General features: G+C 39.5%; 1 protein-coding gene across 5 annotated transcripts in view; it reads left to right on the forward strand.

Moving 5' to 3' along the window:
* The window catches only part of NRBF2 (nuclear receptor binding factor 2), a 329,426-nt gene that overhangs the window by 177,187 nt on the left and 124,619 nt on the right, over positions 1-27,620 (forward strand). The gene's annotated exons all lie outside the window — the stretch shown is intronic.

A 27,620-nucleotide genomic window follows, 5' to 3' on the forward strand; every position in this document is an offset into this window, starting at 1 on the left:
TATACAATGTGTAGAATCTGTGGATTGTTTACTTCATTATGATGACGGTCAAATGTGGGAAGTTATGTTCACTCAACAAGAGGACATATCGGACAGTCAAATGTTAGACGTTCTATTAAATTTTGAAAAACAATCCGAAAAATAAAATTATATTTAATATTAAAAAATAGTTTGAGTCTTTAATCATTTTTATATGTAATTCATAAACTAGTACCAAATTGATTATAATGTAAATTCATACTTATAGTATACTGTGCACAATTCCAAAAATACATTTATATATATATATATTTTTTTGCCCCGCGGGGCCCTTTTAAAGCCTCCACATCAAACCTAGGGGGGTCAGGGAGGATCTACTATGCCCCCTTATGGTCGTTTCCCCCTTTGTTTTGGCCTCCTCTTGTCTCTCGATCATACCGAGAGACAAGATGGCGGCCGCTCCGGACTGTTTAGAATGTTGACAGACACCGGAGAGCCAATCAGCTTCGCTTCGCGAAGTTCCATTACGCGTCCGGTACGCGAACCGGGGCGCTGCCCGGAGCGCGCTTACAGATATATATATTTTTTTGAACGTTAATTTCTCAAAATCCACTGGAGCACATATATTGAGACCTAGCAAAGGCACATCGGGCTACCAGTCCCTACAATTTTGCCAAGTTTCGTGCAAATCCATTCAGCCGTTCGGGCTAAAAGTGAGGCCAACCGCCCTATGGAAATTAACATGGGGAAAAACGCGTTTTGGGACCCCCCTTTTTTCTCGGCCCCCCCTTGACGACCCCCCCCCCCAAAAAAAAATTTCAGTGGCTGCTCAGAAACAAAATGTTCAATTTTCCTGAAAATTTCAGCCAATTCCGTCCTCAAACGCCAAAGTTATTAGACATAGAATTTTCAAAAATCCCATAGAGAAAAAATCCTAACTATATATACCTACTGGCGACCGCCAGTAGGTAATATATATATATATATATATATATATATATATATATATATATATATATATATCCATACCACTGCTTCTCTCCACTGAAAACAAGCAGGACACAGCTCCGGATACCAACAGGGGATTTATTGAGCACAGCACAAACCAGTCCTCGCAGTTCGTGAAACGCTTTGTGGCAACAGGGGATTTGTTGAGCACAGCACAAACCAGTCCTCACAGTCCGTGAAACGCTTTGTGGCAGACGCGTTTCTAGCCGGATTCGGCCGTCATCAGTGCCGGTCTCACAGGCTGGTGGTCACATCCCTGGACTCAGAGACCCCTCCATTAAGGCAGTCTCCCGGCTCCTCCTCCTTTGCGCCGGTGTGGTTGTGGATTAGGGCAAAGTGCATGCTGGGTGCTGTGGTCCAACTGGGTCCAGCATACAGTGAAGCAGACCCAAAACACCAAGTGATGCCCCAAGTTCAGGGCGCTGGGCACAGCACTCGCAGACAATGTCCTGATAGAATCGTCCCGCTCTACCTCTGCTGGTATCCTTATCAGGCAGCATGCATACTGCCTACTCTCTCCCCGCACTCAAATAACCGCCAAATGGCAATGACTAGTTGTTTGGGGGGGCGCCGCATTTTAGCACTGTTAGTACTCACACCGAAAGATTTGCTGAGTGAATGCGGAGCACCAGAACGAGAGGGTGTGTCCTTAAGCCGGTATCAGCAAACCGGCATTATAGATCCATACCACTGCTTCTCTCCACTGAAAATAAGCAGGACACAGCTCCGGATACCAACAGGGGATTTATTGAGCACAGCACAAACCAGTCCTCGCAGTTCGTGAAACGCTTTGTGGCAACAGGGGATTTGTTGAGCACAGCACAAACCAGTCCTCACAGTCCGTGAAACGCTTTGTGGCAGACGCGTTTCTAGCCGGATTCGGCCGTCATCAGTGCCGGTCTCACAGGCTGGTGGTCACATCCCTGGACTCAGAGACCCCTCCCTTAAGGCAGTCTCCCGGCTCCTCCTCCTTTGCGCCGGTGTGGTTGTGGATTAGGGCAAAGTGCATGCTGGGTGCTGTGGTCCAACTGGGTCCAGCATACAGTGAAGCAGACCCAAAACACCAAGTGATGCCCCAAGTTCAGGGCGCTGGGCACAGCACTCGCAGACAATGTCCTGATAGAATCGTCCCGCTCTACCTCTGCTGGTATCCTTATCAGGCAGCATGCATACTGCCTACTCTCTCCCCGCACTCAAATAACCGCCAAATGGCAATGACTAGTTGTTTGGGGGGGTGCCGCATTTTAGCACTGTTAGTACTCACACTGAAAGATTTGCTGAGTGAATGCGGAGCACCAGAACGAGAGGGTGTGTCCTTAAGCCGGTATCAGCAAACCGGCATTATAGATCCATACCACTGCTTCTCTCCACTGAAAACACTGAAAACAATATATATATATATATATATATATATATATATATATATATATATATATATATATATATATATATATATATTCACTGAAAAAACCATAGGTTATAGACCATATATAGTTAGGAATTAGCATTTAGAAAACCTTATTTTACTCACACAAAACCATTGAAATTCCATATATAGTTAGTTGCACTAACTATATATCGCGCACCCGCAATCCACTGCTGATGATGTCACATATTACATCATTCATGACATGGTCAGTGACATCACTGATGACATCACTGATGACATCACTGATGACATCTCAAATGACATCACTGATGACAACATCCAGTGACTGTATGTTTCTGTAAAGTTAAAGTATGTCTTAGATATTGAAGAATGAGTGGATGTATAAGTGTCTGGATGAAGGATTTAGTAGGTGCGTGACTGACTGTATGAGTGAGTGATTAAATGTGTCTCACTGAATGCATGGGTTAGTGACTAAACTGTCTTAATTTGTGCATCATTATGTCTGTTGTGATGTAAACTGCTGCATGTGTTGATCATTAGCTATACGAGAGGCTATATGTGTTATTAATTGGTTGCCCAAGTATTTCTATGGGAGATTGAGTTTGTGTGGGGGTGGCTGGAAGGTGTGTGACTCTGTGCATAGATGTGTGAGCAGTTTATTCACTAGGTGTATGAGTTCAAGAGTGCATGTGGAAACAGCTACATGGGCAGTTGACTGTGTGCATGAGTGTATTGATGAGTGAATGGATATCTCAATGCTACATGTCATAGTAAGTACATATGTAAAACACAGTACATGTGAGAGTTGGCATATATAAATAACTGTGCATGAGAGCCACTGAGTGAGTGGTTGTATCGATCATTGTGAACTTGTATCAGGGATTGTATAAGAGAGTAAATATGTGTTAGTATATGTTTCAATAAGTAAGGTGTGTATAACTGTATAGTTGAAGAAATGGAGGTGAGATTGTTTCTTTGCATGACTGACTGGGTGTGCGAGTAACTCCATGGATGAGTGGCAGTGTGTGAGTGTCTGTATACACTGAGTGTATCTAAGGTTATATTAGAGTCTGAAGAGGTTTATCGTATTAGCACAAGAATGATGCCAAATGAGACGTCATCAGTGATGTCATCAGTGATGTCATTTGAGATGTCATCAGTGATGTCATCAGTGATGTCACTGACCATGTCATGAATGATGTAATATGTGACATCATCAGCAGTGGATTGCGGGTGCGCGATATATAGTTAGTGCAACTAACTATATATGGAATTTCAATGGTTTTGTGTGAGTAAAATAAGGTTTTCTAAATGCTAATTCCTAACTATATATGGTCTATAACCTATGTTTTTTTCAGTGAATTTTCAAGGTTTTGTAAATGCTAATTCCTAACTATATATGGTCTATAACCTATGGTTTTTTCTGTGAATTTCATTGGTTTTTTAACAGCTAATATCTGTAGCTGTAAAATGTATTCTTCTTTAAATCCAAAAATATATTTTATATGTTTATGAATAATTTTTTTTTAAAATATTTTTTTTTCTTCGTTCCCGCTTCGCGAATCGGGAAGCTTCCCGTTAGCTGACCTTGATGCCGCGAAATAGACCGCGAGCCGGTAAACGTTTCTTTACCGCAAGTGCCGCGTTAGAAAACAACATCGTGACGCCTCCCGTCCGCATGACGTTTCACGTTGTCGCGTGATACGTCATATGACGTGCTACGTTAGCGAACTGGTACGCGAAGCGAGTCGCAAAGCGCAGGTTTCTGGAAGCAAACCGGGAGGCCCTGCAAAGCGCTTAACGTAAACACAGCAAGTCATGTGACTTGGTAATAACACTTTTCATTGGTTCATTTCACTTTTGGTTTCCTAATGATGTAAGACTAGGTCATATAATCTAAAATGAACACTTTTGATTGGTTGAGAACTCTTGTTTTTCCCAAATGATGAAAATCCCTCCTTCTTTCCTCACTCTGACTTTCATCATTGTGAGAGAAAGACCCTTTGTGATCACTGAGCAATGGCTTCTTTAGTAGCTTCAGCTGGTGCTTCCCCACCACCTCCACCACATCCAAGGAAGAGTGGACCACCTGCTCAAGTTGTAATTCAACAAGAAGAAGAAGAAGAAGAGGAACAGGAGGACGAGCACGAAGAGAGGCAGTTTTTGCCTGAGCAGCCCAGGACGTCTCACCGGAAAGAAAACTTCATTTGGCAATTTTTTAAAATTCCCAAAGGTCAGAAAAAAGTAAATGCAAGATACGTAACTTGCCTTATATGTCAAGATAGACTGTCCAGAGGGACCGACAAAAAATACAGTTTCGGAAACTACACAATGCATCGCCATATGACTAGGTGGCATCCTAACAACTACAGTGCTGCACAGTTTCGGAACGACCTAGATAATCTCCCTATTATGGCCAGAAGATCTGTTGTACCGGAAGTAACGGGACCAGAGGGCAGGGAGATGGTGCCAAATATACAAATGAGATTTGGTGATGTAAAACACATCTGCGCATTTTGCGATGGATTCATTTCCTACGGAGAAAAAAGCATCACTCTGATCAACAGAGCTATTGACTATCATATGCAAGTTTGTCCGAAACGCCCAAAATAATAAATACTTCTTTTTTTTGTTTTGTTGCTCCTGTTGAGCCCTTTACAATGAATCGTTTTCATTGCCCCCTCCAAGAAAAACCCAAAAAAATATAAAACTGTTCCGAAAAATTCAAAAACAGTAAAAAAATGTTCAGAAAAATTAAAAAAAAAGTTCTTTTCAGAACTACCTCCCCGTTATTAAAAAATTGGTACAATATTTGGAACTGTGCCAACCTCTATTTCTCTTAGTTCGCTTCCTAGTTCGCTCGCTGGTACGCGAACCGGAAGCGAACCAAAAACAGTAAGTATAAGGGAAGGAAACAGACACTTATGTTAAAAGAAACACCGCTATAAGGGAGTAAACTAGAGATACCATTACCCGTAATCCACTGCTGATGATGTCACATATTACATCATTCATGACATGCTCAGTGACATCATCAGCAGAGGATTGCGGGTTTTTTGGCAACATGCCTTATCCACGGTTTAATAACGCTGCCTTTTGCTTTATATAAGTTTTCAAATTGTATGAAATATATACCAATAGGTCGTTATGAACCTTTAGGTAGTGCTTTTCTTCATGAGGTCTGGTCGCTTCCATACACATACAGATGTTTCAAAGATGATCAAGAAGTTTATCTGAATGGAGAGGAATGCACTGAGACGCCAGATCATTCACTAATGTGTAGGCACATACAGTTACACGGTTCATGCAACAAACACCGACCAAATATGGCTTGCGTGTTGCAAGGCACGCCAGTTCCTGCTATCATCCCCACGTTCAAGTTGTTGGAAAATGGTAGTTATTTGATGCTCAATAATGAAGATTGTTCTGAGTTAATTAAAAGTATTCCTTTTATCGTAACAGTAAGTGAACGGGTTATTTGCTGCAGAAATGTTCTATTTCCTCCCACACATGAACATAGGGAGTTTTCAATCTGGCCACAAATACCAACCTTGGGACACGTTTCAACGGCATGGCAAGAATAAGAGCTCTTTTGTCTCAGAGAGAGGTGGCCTTGAGTTCGGCCCGTGAAACTTTCGTACTTCACATAGCGAACACCCATACAGAGGTGCACACCCTTTTCAATTAAGATTTGCCTTTCAATTTCAGCAACATGTTTCCGACTATCTTTAACGCATCCTCCACAAAGTCCCTGGCACACTTTTTTAAAGTTGTTACCAGTGGTCTCGTGACTTCATTTGAGAAAATCTTTGGAGTCATCCCTGCTTCCTTTCATTGTATTTTCTGCACTCTGGTTCGTAGATTGGCATTTTTACTTGCATTACCAGCGGACGCTCTTGTGCTTTTTTACATTTTTAAATATGGATGTCCCTCCTATGCAACCTCCGACCCTGCAGCTGCTGACACTGTTCCGCAATCGCATGCTAGAATATTATGGCACAATGCCGTTGGCGATATTAAGCACGGCATATGGATTATCTTTTCGGTTCTCCTACTTCACCTGTGTCCAGCCTGTATTTCACTGCCTGACCTGTGATTTCGATTGGGCCATTGATTTGTGTCTCTGCGGACCGGTTTCTCCTGACGTCGACTTTAATCAGCTGATGACTCCTATCATTACTCACGAGTTGGTTTGTCCTGGCGAAAGGATTATGGCTGTGGCATTGATGCATGGACTACTTGGTCCCTGGAATTTACTGGCGGCAGCACAGTCTTTCTTGGAACAGAGCTTTCTTGAAAACCCACCGAGCTGTCCTCTGATGGTGATAGAGGATCCGGTGCTGGGAGAGCACGTATGTTCTTTTCCGCTTTTAAATTGGATGGCTGAACTGTTTTCGGATGAAGACGGTGACTTCCTATTGGAGGCTGTTGCAGCTTATTTTGCATACACAGTTATGTCATAGACCTTTTTCATGTTTGATATGCTGAGTACTAGCATTTCATTGACAATTCATTGACTTATTTGTCAAGTTTTTATTATTTACCTTGCCTATTGGCTTAAGACTCGATAAAGTACTTGGCTGTTTTATTTTTCTTTAGCATTAAATTTTCCTAGTTTTTAATGCTTTACCTTGCGGACCGTCCACATATAAACTTGCAATCTGCTCTCATGAGATGGCACTTCTATTATCTTATTCAGTTCGTTTCCGGATCATGAGGAGGTGTCATCTAGGTCCTGGATATCTTTACACCGTGTTAAGTTAGCATGGGCTCATTACCGGTTTAAACGCCATTTTTCCTTTTTTGCAACTTCTGCACACGACACTTAGTTGTTGCTTTAGCTTTCCACCTAGTAGTTCATCGTGGTTTACATGAGAATAATATGTTATTGGTCTACTATCTGCTTTACTTGTTAAACTATATCTGTACAGCGAGTGCTAAAGTTTCAAGAACAACACGATACAGAATTGTTATGAGGTCTGATCTCCACGACTTCATACTCATAACATAAGTGCAACTTCTGCCAATTCTGGGCATGAGGCGGGTTTTATATTGCTTTGCCGAACACACATACACAACAGTTGATGCGGTTCACATGAAGAGAGAGCTGGTGTATGCTGATGTGATTCCTTCAAATCTAAGACACTAAAGTATGGGCACGCCCTAAACCAACACAAAGAGACCTTCTTAGCAAATAATATAATATGTGTATTAGGGAGGGTGAGATATAAGCAGCCGCGGGCCGTGGAGGGAGTTACGATGGGGCAGGGAGGCGGGGAGGGGGAGAAGCAGGGTGGAGCCCTCTCTACCTTGCCCCTCCCCCTCCCCGCCTCCCTGCCCCACCGTAACTCCCTCCACGGCCCGCGGCTGCTTATAAGTGTTGCTAACTCTTATTCATTTACAGCATGTTAACATACTGTCACCATTCGCTTTTTATGTACTAGTAACTATGCTGGTAATTTTGCTACTGATAATATGTGTACTTGTATTCTCCACCCTGCTTCTCCCCCTCCCCGCCTCCCTGCCTCACCGTAACTCCCTCCACGGCCCGCGGCTGCTTATAAGTGTTGCTAACTCTTATTCATTTACAGCATGTTAACATACTATCACCATTCACTTTTTATGTACTAGTAACTATGCTGGTAATTTTGCTACTGATAATATGTGTACTTTTATTATCTAAGGTACTACGCCTGAGAAGACGGCATTAGTAAATAAACATTTCAAATACACATCTGTTCTTCTTAACTCCATGTTCTGGTTTCTAAGAAATCTATAACGACCGACTGTTCATGAGTTCCACGTATCCTGAGGTACTATAAGTTCATATTCTGGATTGTCTAAACATTGAGAGTTTGTTATATCCAATGTGACACTGTACCTAGCTTGCTAAGGAGTTTTTGATTACTAACGTGAGTTTTGGGACACCCTAATTCGCCGAGGTTCCAATCCTCTGTCCACAGTTCTGTGTGAGAACAGAAACCCAGCGACAGGGGCACCCCCGACCCTTGCTGGAGCTTCATCACACTTGCGATACAACTCCAGCAATGCGCCACCTTTACGGCACAGATACATCACGCATCTGTGCTGTTTTTGCCCCATGATGCGCCGCATTGTAAATGCAGCACACCATAGGTGACGGAACAGCGGCACAAAATGACTAACACATCCCTGGTGATGCGCCAGTCATCATAAATGTATCCCTATGCTTCTTATCTTGTTAGAGATGAACCGCCATATGTATCATCAAAGTTATTTGCATTTCCTAAATAGCGAACTTTAAGGAATAAATAGCGATTCTTTACCATTCCTAGTTTGCGATGAGCTATTTGCTAATTAGCCGAATGTAGCCCAATGAAGCCCAATGTAGCCCAATGTAGCCCAAAGATGGCCGCCAGACACACAAAAAAACGAATGTAGCCCAAATATCAGCCAGATGTAGCCCAACTATAGCCCAGTGACAGAATGACCAATCAGCTTCGCAAACCTCCGTTACGCGAAGCGGAGCGCTGTTACAGATATATATCTTTTTTTGAACGTTAATTTCTCAAAATCCACTGGAGCACATATATTGAGACCTAGCAAAGGCACATCGGGCTACCAGTCCCTAATATTTTGCCAAGTTTCGTGCAAATCCATTCAGCCGTTCAATTATTATTATTATTATTTTTTTTTGCCCCGCGGGGCCCTTTTAAAACCTCCACATCAAACCTAGGGGGTCAGCGAGGATCTACTATGCCCCCTTATAGTTATTTCCCCCTTTGTTTTGACCTCCTCTTGTCTCTCGATCCTACCGAGAGACAAGATGGCGGCCGCTACGGACTGTTTGGAATGTTGACAGACGCCGGAGAACCAATCAGCTTTGCTTCACAAAGCTCCGTTGCGCGAAAAGTCCGCGAACCAGTGCGCTGCCCGGTCCGCTGTTACAGATATATATCTTTTTTTAAACGTTAATTTCTCAAAATCCACTGGAGCACATATATTGAGACCTACAAAAGGCACATCGGGCTACCAGTCCCTACAATTTTGCCAAGTTTCGTGCAAATCCATTCAGCCGTTCGGGCTAAAAGTGAGGCCAACCGCCCTATGGAAAACTCAATGTTAAAAACACGTTTTGGGACCCCCCTTTTTTCTCGGCCCCCACTGGACGAACCCCCCCCAAATTTTCAAGGGCTGCTCAGAAACAAAATGTGCCATTTTCCTGAAAATTTCAGCCAATTCCGTCCACAAACGCCAAAGTTATTAGACATAGAATTTTCAAAAAAACCCATAGAGAAAAAATCCTAACTATATATACCTACTGGCGACCGCCAGTAGGTAATATATATATATATGTGTGTATATATATATGTGTATATATATGTGTATATATATATTCACTGAAAAAACCATAGGTTATAGACCATATATAGTTAGGGATTAGCATTTACAAAACCTTATTTTACTCACACAAAACCATTGAAATTCCATATATAGTTAGTTGTACTAACTATATATCGCGCACCCGCAATCCACTGCTGATCATGTCGCATATTACATCATTCATGACATGGTCAGTGACATCACTGATGACATCACTGATGACATCTCAAATGACATCACTGATGACATCACTGATGACATCTCAAATGACATCACTGATGACATCTCAAATGACATCACTGATGACATCTCATTTGACATTACTGATCACATCACTGATGACATCATTCATGTGATAATACGATGAACCTCTTCAGACTCTAATATAACCTTAGATACACTCAGTGTAAACAGAGACTCACAGATTGTCATTCATCCATGAAGTTACACACACACACCTAGTCAGTCATGCAAACAATCAATCACACCTCCATTTTCCCAACTATTCAGTTATACACACCTTACTTATTCAAACATATACTAAAACATATTTACTCTCTTATACAATCCTGGATACAAGTTCACAATGATGCATACAGCCACTCACACATTCACTGGCTCTTATGGACAGTTATTTATATATGTCAAGTCTCACATGTACTGTGTTTTACATATGTACTTACTTTGACATGTAGCACTGAGATATCCATTCACTCACCAATAAACTGATGCACACAGTCAACCGCCCATACAGCTGTTTCCACATGCACTTTTGAACCCATACATCTAGTGAATCAACTGCTCACACATCTATGCACAGAGTCATACACCTCCCAGCCACCCACACATACACTCAGTCTCCCATACAAATACTTGGGCAACCAATCAATAACCCATATAGTTACTCATATAGCTACTGAACAACACATGCAGCAGTTTTCAGAACAACAGACATAATGATGCACAAATTAAGACAGTTTCGTCACTAACCCATGCACTCAGAGAGACACATTTAATCACTCACTCATACAGTCAGTCATGCACCTACTAAATCCTTCATCCAGACACTTATACATCCACTCAAGACATATTTTAACTTTACAGAAAAATACAGTCACTGGGTATTGTCATCAGTGATGTCATCAGTGATGTCATTTGAGATGTCATCAGTGATGTCATCAGTGATGTCATCAGTGATGTCATCAGTGATGTCATTTGAGATGTCATCAGTGATGTCATCAGTGATGTCACTGACCATGTCATGAATGATGTAATATGTGACATGATCAGCAGTGGATTGCGGGTGCGCGATATATAGTTAGTACAACTAACTATATATGGAATTTCAATGGTTTTGTGTGAGTAAAATAAGGTTTTGTAAATGCTAATCCCTAACTATATATGGTCTATAACCTATGGTTTTTTCAGTGAATTTTCAAGGTTTTGTAAATGCTAATTCCTAACTATATATGGTCTATAACCTATGGTTTTTTCAGTGAATTTCAATGGTTTTTTAATAGCAAATATCAAAACCTTTACAATGTATTCTTCTTTAAATCGAAAAATATTTTTTACATGTTTTTAATACAATTTTTTTTTAATTATTTTTATTGTTTCGCTCCCGGTACGCGAACCGGTTAGCTTCCCGTTAGCTCAATTCGGAGCCGCGACCTGGTCCGCGAACCGGTAAACGTTCCGTTTGCGCAACTGTCGCGTCGCGTCAGCATGACGTTTCGCGTTCTCGCGTGATAAGTCATATGACGTGCTACGTTAGCGTACCCGGAAGCGCAGCGGTACGCGAACCGGAAGCGATCCGCGGCGCGGCGCCGACCGCGTAACGTAAACACAGCAGGTCATGTGACTCAGTAATAACACTTTTCATTGGTTCATTTCACTTTTGGTTTCCTAATGATGTAATACTAGGTCATGTGATCTAAAATGAACACTTTTCATTGGTTTAGAACTTTTGCTTTTCCCAAATGATGAAAACCCCTCCTTCTTTCCTCACTCTGACTTTCATCTTGGTGAGAGAAAGACCCTTTATTTGCATTCTGACATGGCTTCATTAGTGGCTTCAGCTGGTTCTAACCCACCACCTCCACCAAATCCAAAGAAGAGAGGACCACCTGCTGAAGTAATTTTACAACAAGAAGAGGAAGAACAGGAAGAGGAGGAAGAGCCAAGGTTTTTGCCAGAGGAGCCCAGGAGGTATAATCGAAAAGAGAACTACATTTGGCAATTCTATAAATTTCCTGAGGGGCAAAAAAAAGTTCATGCACGCTACGTGTTTTGCCGTATATGCGGTGATAGACTGTCAAGGGGAACTGAAAAAAAATACAGTTACGGCAACTACACTATGCATCGGCATATGAGTAGGTGGCATCCTAATAATTATAGTGCTGCCCAGCTACGTGATGAGCAACAAAATCCCCTTCCGATGGCAAGAAGATCGGTTGTTCCAGAGGTGTCGGGACCAGAGGCGAGGGAGATGATCCCAAACATTCAAATGTTGTTTGGGCACGTGAAGCAAGTGTGCGTGCACTGCGGCAATTTCATTTGCTACAGGGAAAGTAGCATCATTTTGATTATGCGAGCTATTCAGAATCATGTTAATGTTTGTCCGAAATGCCCCAAAAAATAAATTCTTTTTTTTTTGTTGCTCCTGTTGAGCCCTTTCCAATGGATCGTTTTTGTTTCCCCCCCCCCCCCCCCAAAAAAAACCAAAAAAAATATAAAAACGTTCAGAAAATACAAAAAAAGTAAAAAAAATGTTCAAAAAATATAAAACAACAAAAACATAAAAAAAAAGTTCTTTTCAGAACTACCTCCCCGTTATAAAAAAATTGGTAGAATATTTGGAACTCTGCCAACCTCTATTTCTCTTAGTTCGCTCCCCGGAGCGCTACCCGGTACGCGAACCGGAAGCTAACCAAAAAAAAATTTTTTTTTTAAAAAGAACAGTAAGTATAAGGGAAGGAAACAGACAGTTATGTGAAAAGAAAGACAGCTCTAGGGAGTAAACAAGAGATACTGTTACCCACAATCCACTGCTGATGATGTCACATATTACATCATTCATGACATGGTCAGTAATATCATCAGCAGTGGATTGCGGGTAACAGTATCCTTAGTTTACTCCCTATAGCTGTCTTTCTTTTAACATAACTGTCTGTTTCCTTCCCTTATAGTTACTGTTCTTTTTTTTTAAATTTTTTTTTGATCAGTCAGAAACAATGACATTAATAGAAACAGAGAGAGTGAACAAGAGTGAAGAACTATGGTCCTCCTCAGCCACCCTCAGAAAACCAAGTGGGTCAAGATACATCTACCGTGCCCCCTTCTACCCATTCTGAACATTATTTGCTCTCCATCTTGTATCTTGATTCGACCGAAACACAAAATGGTGGACTCCCGTAACGCTGCTGGTTTGCGAACCGGGCCACTTCCCGGGAAGCGGTCCAAAAAAAAAGGTGGGTAAGTAATTCACAGACACTAAGAGTAATAGAGACGGAGTGAGTGAACAAGACTGAGGAACTATGAGAAGAGAGGGACTGAGAAAAAGAGTGGAAGGAGTTGAGTAAGTAGGTAATAGAGAAAGGAATGAGGAAAGTACCAAAGGCAGGAAACTGAGGGTTAAAGAAGTGAAGCAGTGGAACTAATAGTAGGTGAATGTGATAGAAATGTAACGAAAAGAGTACAACTATTTACCTTATAATTGCCGTTAAATTACTCACTTTTTATTTTTATACTTTCAATCTGTGAAAGAGAGAACCAACATTTGAAAAATATTAAAACATGTATTTAAAAATTACAAAAGACAAGGGAAAAGATTGAAGGACAAATAGTTTTTCAACAACTTTGACACTGACAGAAGCTTCTGCTTCTCCAGGTCCCCTACACAGTCCTAAAGATATACATTTTAAACTAACAGTATCTTGATACAGATGAAGTGAGGCCTATCTTAAAACATGGTGCATCTTTTGCATTGCTCTTGTTTCAGAAAAGTGTCGCTTCAGGATGCCAATAACATGTCTCCTATCCAGAGGTTTGTTTGAGGTGAGGCCTACTCAGAGTTCAAGATGAGATTTACACTTGTTGAAGTGTACAGAGGAGATAATATCTGTGAAAGTCTACCAATGAAGTGAGTCATGTCCACTGCACTCTTCAACAAAGTAGAAACCTCCTATGTTTCCCTGGACAGACCTAAACTTGATCTGCACAATGTGATTCGTAATGATAGGAAACACAGGTGATGTAATTGAAATACGTGCAATTTATTTTGCTCATTTCTCAATCACATCACTTGCGTTTCCTTTGCTTAGGTATCTCATTGTGCAGATGTAGTCTAGCATATGAAAGAATACGCAGAAGTGCAGCACTGCATGCAACAACTTTGACACTTACAGAAGCCTCACCTTCTCCATGCCTCCTACACAGTTCTACATATACATCATAAATGCAAACAGTACAGAATTAATTATACATGTTAAATGGTTTATTTTTGCTGTTCTCAGAATGTATCAAAATTCACTAAAAACAGTGACTTGAAGGTATTCATCATGTAACAGCGGGGAAAAAAAACCACAATCAAAATGATTGTGTTTAAAAAACCCATACAACATCAGAAATCAAAATTCAGAACTCCTTAAAGTTAACTTACTTTCCATGACGTCCAAGGATGTCCTATGAACAGCTTACACTCTTTTGTGCTGTTATTACTTTCAGCCCGCCACTTTCTGAAAGAAAATCTCCATCGTTTTTAAAAACACGTTACATGCAATAAATGACTTCTTGCTCTCTACCACAATTTTCCACAAGGCCAAATCTGGTCAGAGCAATTTATAACTCTTGGATTTCTTGTAAGCCAATCCCGTCATTTGGCATTTCCGCAACTTTCAGAATTAAAATGTTGAAGATCATTTTCACAATCCTGAAATAGTAATATCTTCCCCTTCTTGCTCAGTCATGTTCTACTTTTCCTATGACACTGATACAAGCAGACTTACACTACCTCTATGACTACTACAATTATTTAATTCTCTACATCACTTTTAATCACAAAGCAATGTAAAACAGTAGACAGCATTGCAGACTTACATTCCCTCTACTCCATGTTTTGATTGGCTGCTTCAATTAGTTTATAAAAAGAAACAGTTTTTCTGAACTCATTCAAAGTGCACGTATTTCTCCATAATGTCCAGTCCTATGGTTAGAAGTTATGTCTCTGAACTACACTTATCCTCAAGGCCAAATTGTGTAGGAGCCATTAGAACTTCTTGAAATTCCACAGAGCACATCCCGAGATTATTTCCCTAAAATTTTGGTTTTAAAAACACCAGGTAAGAGTTTTTAAGGTCATACGGCAATTTTTTTTTGAAAATTAAAACAGAATCATTGCAGAATGACCAGCCATTTCTAGACTTTAAATAAGCTGTGTAATGTCCTGATGTTATTGAAGGGCCGTCATGATATATAATTGCTGCAGTTACAAAAGTCCTTCCTGATATTGACAACTGCGAAGCTACAAAATTTTTAATTAAAGTTGTCAATTTTGTTCCATCAGGCCTACATCGTTGGAACATTAAAATGACATACTGGCCATATGTTCGTATAAATAATGTGGACATCATTTCAGATTTACATTGGCTACACTCCATGTTGTGATCAGCTGCTTTTACTAGCTTATTAAAGGAGACTGATTTACTGTCTGGCAAAGTTAAATATATAAATCTTTCTGAGTCTACACTAGTAGTACTTGATACCATACAGTTCTCGCAGTCATGCTGCCATTGATAAGAAAGCCCAAACAGCTGATCTACATCTACACCTTCAGCATGTAATACATCAAGCATATACATTAAAAACTCCTGACAATCTTGCTGAATATTTTGAGAGAATTGTGTTTGGCCTGAACATCTGTCTAACAGATTTCGAATTTCAGACACACTTTCTATGTTTCTTCTATCAGTGGTACATTTCTCTAACACAGAATTTAACAAACTGCAAAATCTTTGATCAGAATTGACCACAATCTCTTCTTTTACATATTTTAGAGAAAACAAAACATTAACAACTACATTAGCATAGCAGTTGACACCAGAACTGTTTTCAAACTGAAAACCAACAACATCTTCAACAGAATCCTTTTTGTTTCTGCTTGTAATTTTAGGTTCATTGACTTTTTGTCTTTTTGCTACAACCTCCCCAATATTGTTCTCATTTCTTCGTTTCCGGCCTACCACACGTTTCTCAAACAAAGGATACTGAGGCAAATGTGGCGCATACTCTCTTCTTAACCTATTGTATTCCTTAACACAATCTAGATCCGCACAAATGTTTGTGACATCACACTCAATCAAGTACAATCCCGATAAAGTTCTAACTCGTGACAATGCCACATATGCCATACCCTCCTTGAACACAGAACTGCCAATATTCACCAATGCACTGTCTACACTTAAACCTTGCGATTTATGAATTGTCACCGCATATGCCAAGCAAACAGGAAACTGCTTACGGCGAACATATAAGTCTTTTACAAGCAAAAATCTAGCAGAACAACGAGCAATTAGCTGTACTTCCTCAATGCCATCAAATTTAATTTTTAAAAATTCAATTCCATCTCTATTTCTGTATTTCACAAAATCAACAACATTACCCATTGATCCATTTACCAGACCTCTTTCAACATGTAAATTCCTTCTTAAAATTATACGGCAGTTCAAGCACACATTCAGAGTCTTTTCAAAACCTGCAGTTTTAGATATACTCTTCTCTAATGAATCCAATTTTGTTTTCAGATTCTCAGACAAAATAATTGTTGATCCCATATGCTCTACTCTATCAATAGCTTCCAGTTTCACAATCTCTTGCTTTTCTAAATGCAACATTTTGTTGTTAAATTTGGCACATTCTGCAAGAGTTGGCATCAAACATATTCCAGATTTCTTCTCAGTAATTTTCTGAAAAATATTCTCAGGCACAACATCTTGTTCTGGATATAAATTTGACAGTAATCGTGCATGTAAAGCTTCTTTCCCATGCTCGGTCACTTTTCCAATTCTAACATCTTGTAGAATAGTCTTGTAAACTTCATCCTTCGCCTGACGCATATTTTCATGCAGTTCAGCATAATTGAAGTTTAACCATATATTGACGTTGCCAATGCTGCCTAGGCACTTCCTGGTATCTTCATGCGTGAGCATTTTGAACACAGGTTGCCCTTTCACTGGTGTCAGCTGCAGAAGATCTCCGAAAACAATGATGTGTTTGCCACCAAATAACACATCATACTCTGTTTTGAGAACTTCTTGCATCCTCAAATGCACAAAGGCAAGCATGACATTGGAAACCATGCTTACTTCGTCAATGATAAGAAGTTTAATTTTCCTCAAGATTCTTGAAACTTCAAAACAAGCATCTCCAGATAGCTTGTGATATTGTAATTTGTTGTCATGCTCCACTGGCAGCATCAGTAAACGATGTAAAGTAATCCCTTTAATATTATGTGCTGCCAGTCCAGTTGGAGCGGTGACAACACAAGACAGCGATGACTCTGTCCTTTCCTGCAAATAGCATGAAATTGCTTTAATGAGGAAACTTTTTCCAGTTCCCGCTTCTCCACTCACGTACAGTCGGACAGGCTTCAACGACGTACATGAGCACTCTTTCTTGTCATGACTTAATCCATGATCAATTTGCATGGTAACTTCGTCATATATTTTCCTCTGCTCAACGTTGAGTTGTCTTTCCAACTCTTCTAAGTTAACCGCATCCTCCTGAGCATGTGCCATGGCTCTTTCCACTTCATTCATAGCAGTGGCAGCTTCATTTTCAATAACAGGTCCTCCTAGTGGATCCTGACTCAATGAAGCAGAACTCTGACTGTCCTGAGAACTGTCTCTGGCAATCTCGGCTGCAATCGTTGCTTCCTGCTCAATTTCCGCATTCAACATTTCTACATATTTGGGAAAAGCAGGACATTCTATGGTCTCCTTGGCGGCATTGAAAGAGTCTTCGTAACAGAGGAAATCTCCAAGCAGTTCCTCTTCTGCACGCCAAGGCTTGAAAAGTTGCAAAAGTGCTAAATAGAAAAACTCTTTTTTTTCAGGAGATTCGCCACTCAATTTTCGATGGTTTACCAAGTGGCATTTTCTTTGCTTGACCAGACATCCCTCACTTCCTATTACAGCATACACTCCTTTCTCAGTATCTTCTTTGATGTTCCTCTTGAATATGTAATTTTGCAGAACCTCATACAGACAAACATTCTCGAGGTGACTGCTTCGAATTGGATAATATGTATCCAACATGTTTGTCTTCAAAATGTTGGTACTGTTTGGCTCCTTTTCCGCCAAATACTCAATTTCCCGCACAGGTTTGAGAACTCGATTACGCGTTGCTGCAAGACCAAGACTCGCCCAAACGATACTCCTGGACTTGGCATAGAGACTTGCTGAAGACAACCGGTCAGAACATTCGTACGCTCCGATTTCTCGATGCGACAACATCTTCAGACTGAAACTGTACAACTTCTTGCTGAGGCTCTTTTCATGGGAAATGTCCTCCCACATATCCTTCAATTCTGTCTTCTCTTTTTTGGTGATGTAAGACGTCACATACCGAGCCACAGCCATACAGTTATCAGCCACAAACTGTATATCCATGTTAGCATTCCACATGGACAAAATCACCGGGTTGTAGTCGTTGATGTACTTGGACTCTTCGTTCCTCTTCAAATTGTAAGTGTTTTTAGGTGATTTCTTCATGACATTGTGTCGCAGCGAAGACATCAAACTGTTTACTCTTCCTTTAGAAATCACCGGTCGTGGAAAGCCGAAACGACATTTAGTGTAGAACTTGTCTTTGTTTCGGAATTTACGACGGCAGTACTTTCCACATCGATGGCTTTGGAAACGCAGAACTTTTTCTCTTAGGTTTTTCTTCTCCTTTGCGTTTGGAACAGCACACGTAGAATACTGTTGGATGAAACTCATCACTGAGTCTTCTGGATCCGTTCCAAATTTAGGTGCATCCTTGATCCACAGCAATATATGTATATGAGGAGCACCTCTTGCTTGGTACTCTTTTCTCCAGAAGAAATCCAACACCTCTCCAAGAGGTGGATTCTTCTTATTCATGATGAAAGACATCATAGCTTCAAATCTATGATTGAAGTACCTACATACATTGACTGGATCCAAAGAGCACAGTTCTCCGGGTGTCTTGAATTCGATGTTATCTACGTTAGCATTTGCCTCTCGTAGAAATTCAAGTAAGTCTTCCCAGCCATACTCGGCACAGCTCAGAGTGAGGAACCATGTGGGAGTACCTAAGTTCCTCAGCATACATTTTAAATCACCATGACGACGGTACCAGTACTCATTAGTACCACGCTGACACGCCATGAGATTAATCAGGTGAGAATCCAAAATACTATCTTGGACATTGACTTTATCCATAAAGTCACTTGCCGAGATGTTTTGCATGTGTATACCACTTTTCAAGATGTGGTTCACTGCATATGACAGTCCAGACAGATCGCTTTCAAACAGGAGATGAAACAAATAAGGAATGCATTGTCGAAACCTAGCATCTCCTGCATACAATCGCAAAGTCCGGTATTCAGAAGCAGGAATTTGATGAGGTCGCTCATCATATCTTCCTCCCTGACCTGTTGGAAAAAGCTGTGGGAAACACCGAGCTTCCAAACTTTCCTCCCAAACACTAATGGGACTCCCTTTGGCTTGTTTCATTTGAAACAACTCAATAGCATTCCCCATGACTTCCTTGGAATGCAAAGGATGAACACTATAATGTTCATATATTTCTTCACTAGTAGATGGTTCTACTTTCTCAATTTGACCAGCACACAAATCGCTATCCTCTTCCTCACTTACTTCCTCTTCTGCAACATATACATTCTTATAGTATTTATTATTTTTTTTCAAATACAATGTTGCCTTTTTAACTTTCCTAACATCTACTAAATCTTGCCATATTTTCTTATTCTTTGTCGGAACCCCATTAACTAAGATAACCAGAGGTTCCTCTTCCACTTTTTCTACTCCAATTGTGTTAATGTTTTTCTTCAAATCTAGAGGCAAATAAACAACTCTTCCCTTTAATCCTCTCTGTAAATCTGATGGAGGCAATTTCCCTGTCTTTGGCTCCATTCTTACAATAGCCTGAAAGGGATGGATACTTTGAATCAAAATAGATTCATAAGTATTTAAATCCTTCAATTCAGAAGGAATCTCAACCAATTCCAGATTATTATGAACTGCTCTAGCAGGCATCTGGTTTTGATTTAATTTGCAAGAACAATAAGTACACACACGTTGATCCAATCCCAAATCAAAACAATTTTCTACCATCAAGTATGTTGCAAAATCCTTCCATTCACTATTATTTTCCCTTTCACTTTTTGCATATAAATCCACTAACTTAGTCTGATTCTTATAATAAGTGCGTCGACAACACACACAAGTGAAATTCGGCCTCTCACTTGATTTCACCTCAAACGTCGCAATTTCCCTCTGGAAATTATCTGTACTGGAAACCTGTACACTATCTTCCACAAGACCCTCTTCTTCTTGCTCAATTTCAACATTCTCCTCTTTACTTCCAAAGTAACAAAACTCAATTTCTTCACATATATTCTTCACATCTATTTCAGAACCATGCAAAAGAGCAGCGCATAATTGTTTAAGCATAATTGCTGGACTCTTAGCATAATACAACATTCTAACTAATTTCCTCACTTTGTTATGATGCACTGCTAGCATCCTGAAATGATGAAAAACACTCTGGCATACTCTCCTGGAAAGACAAGCCAGTGAATGTCCATGCAAACCTGTCACTTCTCTTACTCTGCAAGGATCTAATTCTTGCAACAACATCATTTTCTGCTTCAAACTTTTCTTATTAAATGACCGTACAAAATCACAAAGCAAATTGATGGAATCCTGTCGCACACTGCAAATACTACTACACTTCCAGGTGTACACAGGACCCTTAGCACGTCTTCCTAAAACCTCATTACCTAACACCTCTTCTGCCTCTGTTGTCACAAGTTTTTCTTTTTCAACTGGACAACCATCTTTCACTTCATAAGCACGACCACTGGTGTCAACTGCATGCACCAAATCATTATCCTGGAAATAACTCTCCTCATTAAAAAATGCCTCACAGCTTGAACTATGCATCCATTCTCCAGAAAAAACTTCACAAAAATTACTACGATTAACTATTCTCTTCCATCTACTATTTCTTTTGAAATCAAAAATTGCCTTGTTTAGCTTCCTAATTCTATTGATTATCAAAATAAATAACTTACGTTTAATTTCAAATGCCTGATCAATAACTTTCTCAACTTTTTTTTTGTCTTATAAAAAACTAGTTTATGTTGACCTTTCTTAATATTTTTTAACAAATTGCCAATTATCCTGTTCCGGAACATTCGTTTACGAATCTCCCTAAACTGTTGTTTCCTTCTACTATCATGCACAGAGTTATCTCTTGCTCTAGCAGTAACATTTTTCATTGGCCTTTCTTTTCCATTTGATTTCCTTCTCGTTTTATGGACTGAAACATTTTCTGTAGTAATATTTTTTTTATTACACATATTTCTTATAAAGTGTTTTGTGCTCTTACCCGGTGCTTTCTTCGTGACTTGACAAATCTTTTTGTTAGAGGACTGCTGCGTATTATTTTTCACCTGCTGTCTTTGACGTTTTGCAGCCTTTCTCTGTCTTTCTATTGTAGGCATGGTGAAATCTTGAAATGATCTGCAGTTGAATCTGTGGAAAAATATCATAAATAATGTTATTAACCATTATTACCAAACAGTAAATCAGTAACAGTGATAAAAAACGTAACACACTACTTGACATTTTAATTAGAAGATTTTTTAGTCGTTGGCAAATTTACAATACAGAAATACCAGAAAAGAAATGACATTTATATTTATGTTACCTATGCTATTTTATATGTGAATCTGATCTAATTTTATGAGCATATTTTAATATTTTATTGAAGACACTACACATAACCTGCTTTTGAAGGTGTCTTTATTTTTAAATTAAACGGTTTACCTTTTTACTTTTTATTAATTATAAATTTTAAAAATAAATGTTTATATTTCCAAAGGCTCAAGCAGGTCAGCTTCCCATCCTATATCATATAATTCGGACAAATCTGCATCCTCATCACGCTCTTCTTCATCCTCAGGATTTAAATCATCCAATGGATCAACATCCACTGATGTTTCAATTACAAGTTCAATGATGAGGTCAAAATCAACTGATTGCAGATTGTCGCTCATGTTGAGGTTGTCTTTATCTTTAAAGAAAGATAACAACAATGAGATGTTGCAAAGTAAGAGACAAATCTCACAGATTATAATAGTAAAATTGTTTAACAAGAGTAACATTTTGCAGCTATTATTTAGCCATGTCCAGCGATGCTGAGCAGGTGAAGCCTATGTCTAATTTTTCACTGAACAGGACTCATCTCTTCTTAACCTTGGATAAGCCTCACCGACTCTGTGTCCCCTGCACATACTTAAATGTAAAGGGGCAGATTTATGTTAAATGGCACATCCCCAGTCATGCACCAGTTAACGTGCACCACTGCTCTGCCACCCATGGTGTGCCGCATTTACAATCAGATAGGAGAAACCTGTGTCAAAACCCTGCGCCTGCTTGAAGCAGGCATAGGTCTTGACGCAACATTGTGGAGATGGTGCACCCCTGAGCCTTGCTGGAGCTGCATCGCACTTGCGATACAACTCCAGCAATGCGCCACCTTAACGGCACAGATGCGTCAAGCATCTGTGCCGTTTTTGCCCCATGCTGCGCCGCATTGTAAATGCAGCACACCATGGGTGGCGGAACAGCGGCGCAAGATGACTGGCACATCCCTGGTGATGCACCAGTCATCATAAATCTATCCCTAAGCTTCTTATCTTGTTAGAGATGAACTGCCATATGTATCATCAAAATATTTTGCATTTCCTAAATAGCGAATTTTAAGGAATAAATAGCGATTCTTTACCATTCCTAATTTGCGATGAGCAAATTGCTAATTGCAAGTTACCCATTCATTTCCATGGGCTAGGAGGCTCATAGGAATGAAGGTTTAATTTGCGATTAGCAATTTGCTCATCACAAATTAGGAATTTTTCCAAGGGTGCAGGGGTGTCTCAAGAACACCCTGCTGCACCCCTGAAAAAGAAATTTGGGGGCATATGGCACACATACATGCCCTAAGGGCATGTGTTGGCGTCATATGGGACCTTTTGTTTTTTAAAAAAAAAGCTTTTTGAAAAGAATTCACAAATTACCACCAATTTACCACAATAGTTTCCAAATCCTTAATGTCATTTTTTACATATTTTTTGTTTGATACATTGCATTTAAGGAATCACAAAATTTGCAAATCCTTTAGTGCAATCGCAAAATAAGGAATAGCAAATTTTGCTACTCCTTATTTTGCATCAAACTTGTTTGATACATAGCATTTGTCTAATTAACATTCGCAAAGGCCAAAATTCGTAGAATTTTGATCTTTGCGAATGCTAATTAGCTTGATACATATGGCCCCAAGTGAGGCCTGTCTTACGACATGGTGCATCTTTTGCATCACTGCTGCATCGGTTTCATGTGGTACGTTTTTTTTACACCATGACATATCTGCCTAAATGCATCAATTTGTAATGTTGTCGCCTCATAGCAAATCTTTTGCACCACCGCTGCATCATAAAAGTGACGCACAGTGGCACAAAAGAGGCATACACCTATCATAAATCTGTCCCTAGCATTTTAAATGATTAATCCAGGATGACGATAAAGTGTGGCCTATCCAGAGGTTTGTTTAAGGTGAGGCCTACTCAGGATTGCAGATTAAAGTTACGCTTGATGAAGAATACAGAGGAGATAATACATGTAAAGGCCTACCAATGAAGTAAGTAATGTGCACTTTATTGCGCCAGTCATCATAAATGTATCCCTAAGCTTCTTATCTTGTTACAGATCAACCACCATATCTACCATCAAACTATTTTGCATTTCCTAAATAGCAAATTTTAAGGAATAAATAGCAATTCTTTACCATTCATAATTTGCAATGAGCAAATTGCTAATTGCAAATTAGCACCGCCGTTGCATCATAAAAGTGACGCACAGTGGCACAAAAGAGGCATACACCTATCATAAATCTGACCCTACCATTTTAAATGATTAATCCAGGATGACAATAAGGTGTGGCCTATCCAAAAGTTTGTTTAAGTTGAGGCCTACTCAGGATTGCAGATTAAAGTTACGCTTGATGAAGAATACAGAGGAGATAATACATGTAAAGGCCTACCAATGAAGTAAGTAATGTCCACTTTATTGCGCCAGTCATCGTAAATGTATCCCTAAGCTTCTTATCTTGTTACAGATGAACCACCATATGTACCATCAAACTATTTTGCATTTCCTAAATAGCAAATTTTAAGGAATAAATAGCAATTCTTTACTATTCCTAATTTGCAATGAGCAAATTGCTAATTGCAAATTACCCATTCATTTCCATGGGCTAGGAGGCTCATAGGAATGAAGGTTGCAATTTGCGATTAGCAATTAGCTCATCACAAAATAGGAATTTTTTCAAGCGTGCAGGGGTTTCTCAAGAACACCCTGCTGCACCCCTGAAAAATAAATTTGGGGGCATATGGCACACCTACATGCCCTAAGGGCATGTATGGGCGTCATATGGGACCTTTTGTTTTTTGGAAAAAAATGCTTTTTGAAAAGAATTCGCAAATTACCACAAACTAGAAGTTGGTGGTAGTTTCCAAATCCTTAATATCATTTTTTACATATTTTTTGTTTGATACATTGCATTTAAGGAATCGCACATTTTGAATTAAGGACATTTTAAGTCATTTCCACATGTGCAGTGTTTTCAAATTATGATTTGAAAATCGTTTTTGGGGAAAAGTAATGGTTTGCAAATTTATGACAAGGACATAATGGTGTATGCTTCTCTATAAGGCATTTCAGTGTCTCTGATGTCATTTTTCCCATATTACATTATAAGACCTTTCCCCATGGAGCACATTCCTTGTAAATATGCTCCCACCTGTGCATGGCGAATTTAGATTTTGACTGTTTGAGTCACATAGCCATGTTAAAAGTGACCCAAAAAAATTGCAAACGTTTTAAAAAAACACATTCATGTGTCTTAAGGACATTTTAAGTCATTTCCCCATGGACAATGTTTTCTAAGTGGCGCAAAAGAGGCATACACCTATCATAAATCTGTCCCTAGCATTTTAAATGATTAATTCAGGATAACAATAAGATGTGGCCTATCCAGAGGTTTGTTTAAAGTGAGGCCTGCTCAGGATTGCAGATTAAAGTTACGCTTGATGAAGAATACAGAGGAGATAATACATGTAAAGCTCTACCAATGAAGTAATTGATTTCTACTTCATTGCGCCAGTCATCATAAATGTATGCCTAAGCTTCTTATCTTGTTAGACATCAACCGCCATATGTATCATATAACTATATTGCATTTCCAAAAAAGCGAATTTTAAGGAATAAATAGCGATTCTTTACCATTCCAAATTTGCGATGAGAAAATTGCTAATTGCAAATTACCCATTCATTTCCATGGGCTAGGAGGCTCATATAAATGAAGGTGCAATTTGCGATTAACAATGTGCTCATCACAAATTAGGAATTTTTCCAAAGCTGCAGGGGTGTCTCAATAACACCCTGCTGCAACCCTGAAAAAGAAATTTGGGGGCATATGGCGCACATAAATTTTAACAACATTCCTTTACCTCAAAAACGATTTTCAAATCATAATTTCAAAACACTACACATGGGAAAATTACTTAAAATGTCCTTAAGACACATAAAAGCGTTTTTTGATTGCCTTTCCTGCATGGTTGGGTCACTTTTAACATGGCTATGTAACACAAACATTCAAAATCTAAATTTTCCATGCACATGTGGGAGCATATTTACAAGCAATTTGCGCCACAGAGAAAGGTCTTACACTAAAATGAGAAAAATAACATCAGGGACAGTCAATTGCCTTATAAAGAAGCATACACCATTATGTCCTTGTCATAAATTTAAATCAATTCCTTTTCCCCAAAAACGATTTTCAAATCATAATTTCAAAACACTGCACATGGCAAAATTACTTAAAATGTCCTTAAGACACATAAAAGCATTATTTCATTGCCTTTCCTGCATGTTTGTATCACTTTTAACATGGCTATGTAACACAAACATTCAAAATCAAAATTTTCCATGCACATGTGGGAGCATATTTACAAGCAATTTGCGCCACATAATTCATAATTTTCTCCTTAAAGCACACTATTCTCTATCTAAATTAAAGAAATATTTTCTCACCTTAGCAAATACTTTGAGTTTGAAAACAGTCTAAGAAACACACCAATTTGTCTTCAGCAGAGCAAAAGGTATGCACTCCAGAGTCTGCAGCTATCAAAAGCACAGAAATGCTGTAATTCTTCACACATATTTCTCATGTCACCCAATCAAAACTCTTCCCTCACTTTTTTTCAAACGAAAACCCTTCCCCCCTCTGCCCTTTCTGTCTTTTCTGCATGGCAACCACCTCTTGGAAGACTTCTGGTGTTTGCAAGTTCACACAACTTTGTTGCAATTGAACTCTGAACTCTCAGTGCACCTGTATATCCAGTGCATTCTTTCATTTAATGATTTTTTATTGACCATTCAAAATACATCTTTCAAAGAACACATCCGTGCACCCTAACTTTCTGTTTTCAGCAATCAAAATCCACCAATCACTGTTACTGCTTCATGAACACAGAAACTCCACAGTTTTTTTCATTTTAAACTCTCATTTTTTCAACTGCTATTTCATTGCCACACTTCATCTGACTACAGGAGAACCTTCTCTCACCATGTTTTCTGTCTGGATTGTTGGACATAGTTATATTCACTGGGCTCAAAGGTACGTTGAAAACAGGAAATTACCTAACCTCAATTTACAAGATGTGGAAATTAAGTGGTTTGGCCACAGAGGATTAAAATGTCACCAATTGATACCATTGGTGAAAACCTTTATGCATTTGCCCAAACCTGACCTGTTAATTGTGCACTGTGGAGGTAATGACTTGGGCACTTTGACTGGTGTAGGTCTGGAAATGCTTTTAAAGGACACCTTTGAGCAATTAATGGCACTTTTTCCTCAGACTGCCTTGGTATATTCAAATATATGCCAAAGACAGAAATGGAGGTGGTCAAACCAATTTTGTCCACAAATTGAGTAGTCGAGGAAGCATGTAAACAAATCTGTTTCAGCTTACATGAGAGACCATGGAATGGGCTCCCTGTACAACAATAACTTGCGTTACTACATGCAAGATATCTACAGAGGAGATGGAGTTCACTTCTCAGATGAGGGCAACAGAGTTTTCACTCTGAATTTAAGAATGTGCATTGGTACCTACTTATAAGTACCTAAATGTACCATAAACCCAAAAGCTCTTCTCAGAGCTACCCTACATCTAATCACTCACAATTATTATTTTACTCTAACATTTTTCACTAATTTTCAACAAAGTACGCTCCCTGGGGCGCTATGGGGCGCTACCCGGTACGCGAACCGGGAGCTAACCTCGCGAAATTTTTTTTAAAAATGTTTTTTTTTCGCACATATAAGCCTCCTCAGCCACCCTCACAAAACCTAGGGGGTCAAGATAACTCTACCGTGCCCCCTTCTACCCATTCTGAACATTATTTACCCTCCATCTTGTATCTTAATTCGACCGAAATACAAAATGGTGGACTCCCGTAACGCTTAAAGTTCGCGAACCGGGGCGCTCAAC

Source organism: Lissotriton helveticus, chromosome 5_1, assembly GCF_964261635.1.
Source record: "Lissotriton helveticus chromosome 5_1, aLisHel1.1, whole genome shotgun sequence".
Lineage (NCBI taxonomy): Eukaryota > Metazoa > Chordata > Amphibia > Caudata > Salamandridae > Lissotriton > Lissotriton helveticus.